This window comes from Geotrypetes seraphini, chromosome 1 (assembly GCF_902459505.1).
Source record: "Geotrypetes seraphini chromosome 1, aGeoSer1.1, whole genome shotgun sequence".
Taxonomy (NCBI): domain Eukaryota; kingdom Metazoa; phylum Chordata; class Amphibia; order Gymnophiona; family Dermophiidae; genus Geotrypetes; species Geotrypetes seraphini.
This window is the reverse complement of record NC_047084.1, coordinates 51,935,698-51,944,680: the sequence shown is the minus strand read 5'-3', so window position 1 is coordinate 51,944,680 and position 8,983 is coordinate 51,935,698.

Below are 8,983 nucleotides of genomic sequence, written 5' to 3'. Positions count from 1 at the left end.
CTTAGCCAGTAAAATGTAGAGATTTTAGAAGATAAAAGAATTGTTGTGCCATCTCATTTTGAATTAAAATATCTGAGAGATAGATGGTTACCAGTGCTAACATTTGATGATATCTGGTCTGTGGGTCGGGTGGCAAATAAATGGAATGAAACATGGACAAATTCTTTAGATGAGATAGCACCACAAAAAGGAATTTTAGTGAAAAGAGCTATGTACCCTGTCCCTGGAGATGTTCAGCAATATTGCAAGTGAGACATGACGTATGCCAAGCAGAGGAAAACATATGATATTGATTATTTGGATACTTTTAAAATACATTTGACAGAATATATAGCATTATGCAAGTAAAGAAAGAGTGTATTATAGACAAAAGATATGTGACTCTGAATATACCAAAAGTACTGTTCAATAATGTTAAACTGGTGAATGGACATGAGAAGAAAGATTTTGTTAAAGAGCCAGAAGCTCCTCAGTATCTCTTATCTCTCCTTTTATGCCTCCCAGAGTACTCCATTCCTCAGATAAGTTACTTTTATCCATTCTTTACTGCCAATTCCAGACTTTGTTCCTGTCATCTAGCTGCCCCGTAAGTCTGAAATAAACTACCTGAGTTCAACCGTCATGCCCTTTCCTTTACCTTATTTAAAAGTAGACTGAAAACCCACCTTTCTAATATAGTCTTCAATCCATACCTCTACTCCCCGTTGCCCACTACTCACCACTATAGCCAGCAAATTAGCCATCCCCACTAACTGTATCCCCCACTCTGACATCCTGTTTGTCTATCTTGTCTGTTTAGATTGTAAGCTCTTTTGAACAGGGACTATCTCCTTCATGACTCTACAGTGCTGCATATGTCTGGTAGCACTCTAGAAATAATTAGTATTAGTAGTAATATATGAAAAAGAAAATGTATCAAAGAAGAAAAAATATTGTGAGCGATAAGGAAAGCTCAGTACTGAAATTAATGCAGATGAGGCATGGGATGAATTTAATTTGCTGACAGAGTTGGGAGTAGAAAAAAGTGTACCAAATTTGAAACCTACAAGATCTCTAGGAGATCTATGTTCGTCAACGATATTAAAATCAATGAGTGAACAACTTGCATCTCCTCTAACTGTAATGGTAAATAAATCTTTGGAAAACAGGAACTTTTCCTAAGGTAGCAAAATGTGTAATAGTGAAGCCCCTTTTAAAGGGTAAGCAAGTCGATGTGAAAACTGTAAGTAATTAACATCCTATTTCTCCCCCCCCCCCCATTTTACAAAAACACGGAAGAGGTTTTTAGTGCTGGACGATGCACTGAATGCTCGCGCTGCTCCGACAATCATAGATTCCTATGAGCGTTGGAATAGCGCAGAGCATTCAGCGCATTGGCCGGCACTAAAAACCTCTTCTGCGCTTTTGTAAATGGGGGGAAGGGGAGTCCTGTTTTACCAGTACTAGGAAATATAATTGAAAAAGCAGTATTAGGACAGTTAGAAGAATATATTGTATGTAAAAAAAAAGGTTTGAATGAGTTTCAGTTTGGATTTAGGGCTGCACATATGGCCTTTTTTACAAAGCCGCACTGCGCTAACGGCACCGAAGCCCATAGAGATTTAAAGGGCTTCGGGGATGTTGCTGCATGGCAGCTGCTAGCGGGGCTTTGTAAAAAAGGCCGATAGTGTAGAAACTTTGTTAGTGCCAACAATGGACCAGATTAGATGTGAAATGGTTGGAAACTGGGATTTTGGTTTCACTATCATTAGATGTATCCGGTGCATTTGATGCTATAGATTTGGGATTATTGATAGAGAAAATGAAGTCATTGGGAGTACACAAAAAAGTTTACCAATGGATTCAGTCATATTTAACAGGTAGATCTTTTTAAGGTGTTAAATAAAGGGGAGATATCTGAAGAGGTAAATGTTTTATGTGGGGTGCCTCAGGGGCATAACATAACATAAAAATGTATTTATATACCGCAGTATTTTAGGAGTTCTATCCGGTTTACAAAAGAAAATTGAAACAGTGACAATAAAAACAAATGACTTAGAAATTACAAATATTTCTTAAATAAATAGGTTTTCAATAATTTCCTGAACTGCTGGTAAGAGAGAGAGAGCTAACTAATAGATTTAAAAACTCTTTACCACAAGAAGCAACCTGAAAAGATAGGAGTCGTTGAAAATAGCCTTTGTATAAATGATCCTTTACTGGAAGGAAAAGCAAACAAATTACAATTACATCTTGGGCATTGTGAATTAATGAATAAAAAATGTTCCTCAAGATAATCAGGTGCTAAACCATGTAAGACTTTATCAGTGGCATACCAAGGGGGGGCGGTCCGCCCCGGGTGCACGCTTCAAGGGGGTGCATAGCTGGCCGGGTCCAAAATCTCCCGCGCTGCTCAAAATGCCACCTCAGTGCAGCTGCAGTACTTATTCCAGAGCAGAGACGGCAGAGCCGCGATGACTACTTCTGCTGCCTCTGCTCCAGAAGAGGTAAGTGACGTTGGGGGGGTAGACCGGCAGCCGCAGTCATCGCGGGACCTTGCCACAACTCCCTGCATCTGCTGGCCCAGAACCCCTCAAACGTCACTTGCCTCTTCCAGAGCAGAGGCAGCAGAAGTAGTTATCGCGGGACCTTGCTGATTTGGATGGAGAGAAAGGAACATAGCAGGGTGGTGGAAGGAGAAAAAGGGGATCAGGGTGGTAAAGAAGGGTGTGGAGGGTGATAAAGGGGGTCAGGGTGGTATGGAAGCGTGGTGAAGTGTGAGAAATGGGGTCAAGGTGGTATGGCAGCATGGTGAAGGGTGAGAAAGTGGGTCAGGGTGGTATGGAAATGTGGTAAAGGGTGAGAAAGGGGATCAGGGTGGTAAAGAAGGGTGTGGAGGGTGATAAAGGGAGTCAGGGTGGTATGGAAGGGTGGTGAAGGGAGAGAAAGGGGGTCAGGGTGGTAAGGAAGGGTGTGGAGGGTGATAAAGGGGGTCAGGGTGATATGGAAGTGTGGTGAAGGGTGAGAAATGGGGTCAGGGTGGTTTGTCAGCGTGGTGAAGGGTGAGAAAGTGGGTCAGGGTGGTATGGAAACATGGTGAAGGGTGAGAAAGGGGGTCAGGGTGGTATGGAAGCGTGGTGGAGGGAAAGAAAGGGGGCAGATGCTGATAGAATTGCAGGAAAAGGAGAAAGAGACATAAGGGGGAAGGATACTGCATGGAATTGGGTTGGAGGGAGAGAAAGGGGGCATCAGCTTAAACTTAGAGGGGGAAAATTTAGTAGTGACACCAGGAAGTATTTCTTCACGGAAAGAGTAGTAGATAACTGGAACAAGCTTCCGGTGCAGGTGGTCGGGGCCACCAGCGTGCTCGACTTCAAGAATAAATGGGACATCTACGTGGGATCCCTACGAAGTTCGAGTTAAGGAACTAGGTCATTAGCATTTAGACTTATTGAGGGTTGGTCAGTAGAGTGGGCAGACTTGATGGGCTATAGCCCTTTTCTGCCGTCATCTTTCTATGTTTCTATGCTGATGGAAGTGGGGGGAAAGGAGATGAGAGAGTGAAATGCCAGACCATGGGGGTGTAGGAGAGGGAAGGAGAAGAGAGAGATGCCAGACCATTGGAGGAGGGAAGGGAAGAAGATGGATGCCAGACTAATGGAGGTGAAGGAAGAGATGGAAGGGGGAGGCAAAAAGTTTCTGGAAGGGAAATAGAAGGAGAGAAGATGCCATATAGAAAGGGCAGAGAGAGGGTAGAAAGTGGATGAAAGGAAGAAAGTGACAAGAAGATGAGGAAAGCAGAAACCAGAGAAGACAAGGTAGAAAAAAATTCTTTTTTTTTTTTTTTTTGCTTTAGGGGAGATGCATCACTGTTTCTGTGGTGTTGCATTGTATGCAGGGTCCAGCTTCTTGGTGCTTCAGTTTAACCTTTGTCTACGTATTTTTATTCTATCTCCCCATTTACAAAACTGTAGAGCGTTTTTTAGTGTTGGCATCTGAGCTGTTACCACCATGGCTAAAAACCATACTACAGTTTTGTAAAAGGGGGAGGCGTTAGTTTGTGATTACATATTAGGCGAAGGTGTTTTCTGTGTTCTGTGTGTTCGAAAAGACATGGTTTTCTGTTAGGATTGACTGTGTAGGATTGATCTGTACTAGTCTGGCTTGTTTAGTTTTACAATGAATGTATTGATGTACTGCACACTGCAGTATGTATGATGCTGCCTTTTCTAGGTACACTCTTGTGTGACGTGTGGATTGTTACTAAAAATCATGTTTTTCATACAGATGGGGAGAGGTGTAAAAAAAATGAGGGACCCCGGGTGTCACATATGCTAGGTACCCCACTGGACTTTATAGTATATACATCCAAACTTAAATCTGACTCTGGTCTCAACTGGTAATCAATGTAGTCTTTGGTAATAAGGTGTGACATGATCTGATTTTTTTCAGATTGAAAATTAATCGGACTACCCTGTTTGTGTGATGCGGAGTCTATGAAGATTTTTCTTATAACCCGCTAAGTAAACTATATATTACAGTAATCTAAAATACTTAGAATTAATGACTGTTCCAACACTTTAAAAGAAGAAACATCAAAATATGGTCTAATAGTCTGTAATTTCCACAACATATAGAAACTTTTCCTTATTAAAGCATCTGTATTTGAATTCATTGTGAGATTTTGATCTAAAATAGCCCCTAGAATTCTTATAGTAGGATTAATCGAGTACAAAATTCCATTCAAATTTATACTTGTCTTTATTTCTTCCTTCTTGCAAGGAGTAGCATAGAAGAATTTTGGTTTTTCTGTATTGAGTTTTAACTTGGGTTTTGGCCAGGTACTGGTGACCTGGATTGGCCATCGTGAGAACAGGCTATTGGGCTTGATGGACCATTGGTCTGACCCAGTAAGGCTATTCTTATGTTCTTATCCATAATTCTACAGTTGTGATTGGGGTGGAAATTAGCTGCATAGATTGAGAGGATGATGAATATATTGGAATTGCAATAATAATATCAGCATAACTGTAAAATGTTACACTTAACTTAGATAACCTATGTCCCAGAGATGATAAGTAGACATTGAAGATGATAAGAAGACATGGGGAGTGTGTGGCGCAGTGGTTAAAGCTACAGCCTCAGCACCCTGGGGTTGTGGGTTCAAACCCACGCTGCTCCTTGTGACCCTGGGCAAGTCACTTAATCCCACCATTGCCCCAGGTACATTAGGTAGATTGTGAGCCCGCTGGGACAGACAGGGAAAAATGCTTGAGTACCTGAATAAATTCATGTAAACTGTTCTGAACTCCCCTGGGAGAACGGTATAGAAAAATTGAATAAATAAAAAAAAAAAAAAAAAAAAGGAGAGATAGGCAATCCCTGACGAACTCCGCAAGAATTAGTCCATTTGTTAGAAAATACATTCCAAAATCAGACCTGGTAGGTACGAAAATGCAAAAAGCCCTGAGACCATGTAAGGACCTGTTTGGGCAGGAAAATCAATTCAATAGACCAAATCGAATCAAAAATTTTTTCCTGAATTGGGCAGCACTACAACCAACCAGCTTCCTAAATTCTGACCTTTATTTTGCCCCTGTAGCTGAAGAGTGTTATCTTAATTCATTAAGTGCCAATTTGCAGAAACAAAATTCTCTATTTTGATATTTTTTCAGATCATTGATTGAACCACATCGACATCATTCTCTTCTTGGTTGGGCTGAGAACTTTTCAGCACCCCCTTGTATAGTATTAATCTTTTCTTGTTTGAATTTTGATATATCGATATACCATATCTTTAAATAGATGTAAACAATTTTGTAAAGTACTGAGATTAGATTACACCTGCTCTCCTCACCATCTCCAAAGATAAATTGAAGAGAGCTGCCAGGGATGGAGTCAGCTTTCCTGAGCTCTTTCTCCATCCTGCTTGTACTCTCTTATCTAAACACATTCTGTAAATATTTTGAGCAGGTCCCCACCTTTTGTCATATCCTGCTTTGAGTATGCTGCTGTCCTTTTCTTCTGTAAATAAAGAGTTAAAGAACTTAAGATTTCTGCCTTCTGCTGTTTCCCCTTCCTCATTAGCCCTACTTTTTTCTTTTGTCTGTGTGATTCCTCTTCTATGTTTTCATCTCTCCTTTATATATCTAAAAGTGATTTTGTTTTCTTCTATTGACTGTATTTTGTTCAGGTCATAGGGAATCATCAACACAAAATGAACACGATCAAAAAGGATATGTAATACACTACGGATGAAATGAAGAGACAGATCCTTGGATCGGAGGAAGCAAAGTCTATTAAAGGATCCGACATGGTCCACGTTTTGGCAAGGTACCTGCATCAGAGGTCATGTGGGTAGTCTTAAAGACACATAAAGCTTCCTGTGTAATTCAGCAATAAGGATATTTCAGATCAGAATTGCTCTCTTCTGACAGGTGAAATATAAAACCCAGAACTGCTTGGCTTGTTCAATCCTTTTCAAACAGGCTAGCAGACACTAGCTCCACCTTTTATTTATTTAAAAATTTATATACTGTATATTACCTATATGGTTTATATAATAACAATCATAAAATGTTGTACAAAATGTAAAATTACCATATTTTAAAAAGCAGTCAGCAGGCACAGAAGACATTTTCAGATCCATTCTAAATATAAAATCTCAGCACAAGAAAGCATTAACAAGCAATTGGGTATTTAACATTTTCTTACAATTCATCCTAGCAGTGCAAAAATGCAAAATTCATTCCATCTGTGGTCCACTGTACTTTCTTTTGTTCCAGTTCTTGTCTAAGTCAAATCATGAACTGCCCAGCATGATAAACATCAGACCCTAAGTTTTTCCTTACCATGAGGTTGGTGAAATTATCTCCCATTGTCAATAACAGATTTGAGTGAGATCTTCAATAAAGCAAAGCAACGGAATAGCTGACAGAATAATGAATAGATTTTTCTTCAGAAGGACACCTCAGCCCCACCACTCCACCGCTAAACCATCTTAAGAAAGCGGGAGATTTACATGGTGCCTCATCATTGGCCGGCCGTCTTGAGTGCTACATTAATAATTCATTTATTCATATACAGGTTCGGCTGTGTTTAAGCTAAGTATATAAGCTCTTTAATATATATTTTTATACGCATACACTATTTAAATTTCAAAATATTAAATAAATATTTGAATAAATGAATTATTAATGTAGCACTCAAGACGGACGACCAATGATGAGGCATCATGTAAATCTCCCGCTTTCTTAAGATGGTTTAGCGGTGGAGTGGTGGGGCTGAGGTGTCCTTCTGAAGAAAAATCTACTCCTGATTTTCCAACCTAGACCTCTGGATATATTAAAATGATTCTGTAAGGTTGGCATAACTGTTAAAGATTGGCCATTGTGGTATAAGCTTGAAGAGAATAATGATGAGGCATACATGGAGAAAACAAAACATAAAGGAAATAGAGTGGATGTGGAGTGTTATTTTGGAGTAACATATACAAATATTCAAAGCCATACTGAGATCACAGACTGAGAGGCCATCATAATAATAATAATAATAATAATAATTTATTTCTTATATACCGCTATACCGTGAAGTTCAAAGCAGTTTACAATAAAGATACATTTGACAGAACATGGGATAGAAACGATTTACAATAAAGATACGCTTGAATTGGTATTGAAGTATTACGCAGCAGCTAATTTTTATCAATCTATTTGTTTGCTGTCTAACTTGGATTCTGTGGAATGGATGTCCATTAGTTTTCTGGGATCATATTATTGGAAGAAAGCTGCATAGACATCAATATAGTTGTATGCGGTATATAAATTTTTTAATAAATAAAATATTATCACTGTTTAGTAACATTTTTCTTGTTCTGATACCTGGGAGTTGATGACCAGTGTATTATACAGCCAAGATTTATACAAAATGACTGTTTTTTGAAGGGGAACTCTCACCTTTACTCCAAACAGCTGCAGAACTCTTCTTTAACATAAGACGGATCATGACTTACTTCAGTGTACAATGCATTTGTCTATCAAGAGAGCATTTACACCAGGTTATACAATAAGCAACTTTCAGTTATAAGCATAAAAGTCTTCACATTGAATTTTGCTATTTATTTTATAAATATGTGTAGTCCTATACATAGTAACATAGTAGATGACATCAGATAAAGACCCGAATGGTCCATCCAGTCTGCCCAACCTGATTCAATTAAATTGTATTTTTTTTTTTTCTTCTTAACTATTTCTGGGCAAGAATCCAAAGCTCTACCCGATACTGTGCTTGGGTTCCAACTGTTGAAGTCTCCGTCAAATCTCAGTCCAGCCCATCTACACCCTCCCAACCATTGAAACCCTCCTCAGCCCATCCTCAACCAAACGGCCATATACAGACACAGACCATGCAAGTCTGCCCAATCCTGGCCTTAGTTCAATATTTACTATTATTTTCTGATTCTAGATCTTTTGTGTTCATCCCACGCTTCTTTGAACCCCATCACCGTTTTCCTTTCCACCACCTCTCTCGGGAGCACATTCCAGGCAGTAAGGATTACTACAGTGATTTTAACATGACAATAATTTGCTTGCTCTATGATTACAGCATGCTGCATGCTATGGTAGTTTTGGTGTGATCATTTCACAGTAGAGCCATGGTTCTACTGTGAGGCTTTTTGCATCAACCTCTCAGTGAATGTGGTTGTGTTGTCACCATAAGAATTGCCATATTGGGACAGACCAAAGGTCCATCAAGCCCAGTATTCTGTTCCCAACAGTGGCCAACCCAGGTCACAAGTACCTAGGTAGATCTCAAGTAGTAAAACAGATTTTATGCTGCTTGTCCTAGAATAAGCAGTGGATTTACCCAAGCCATCTCAGTAATGGCCTATGGACTTGTCTTTTAGGAAATTATCCAAACCTTTTTTAAACCCCGCTAAGCTAACTAATTTCACCACATTCTCCGGCAATGAATTCCAAAGTTTAATTACATGTTGTGTGAAGAA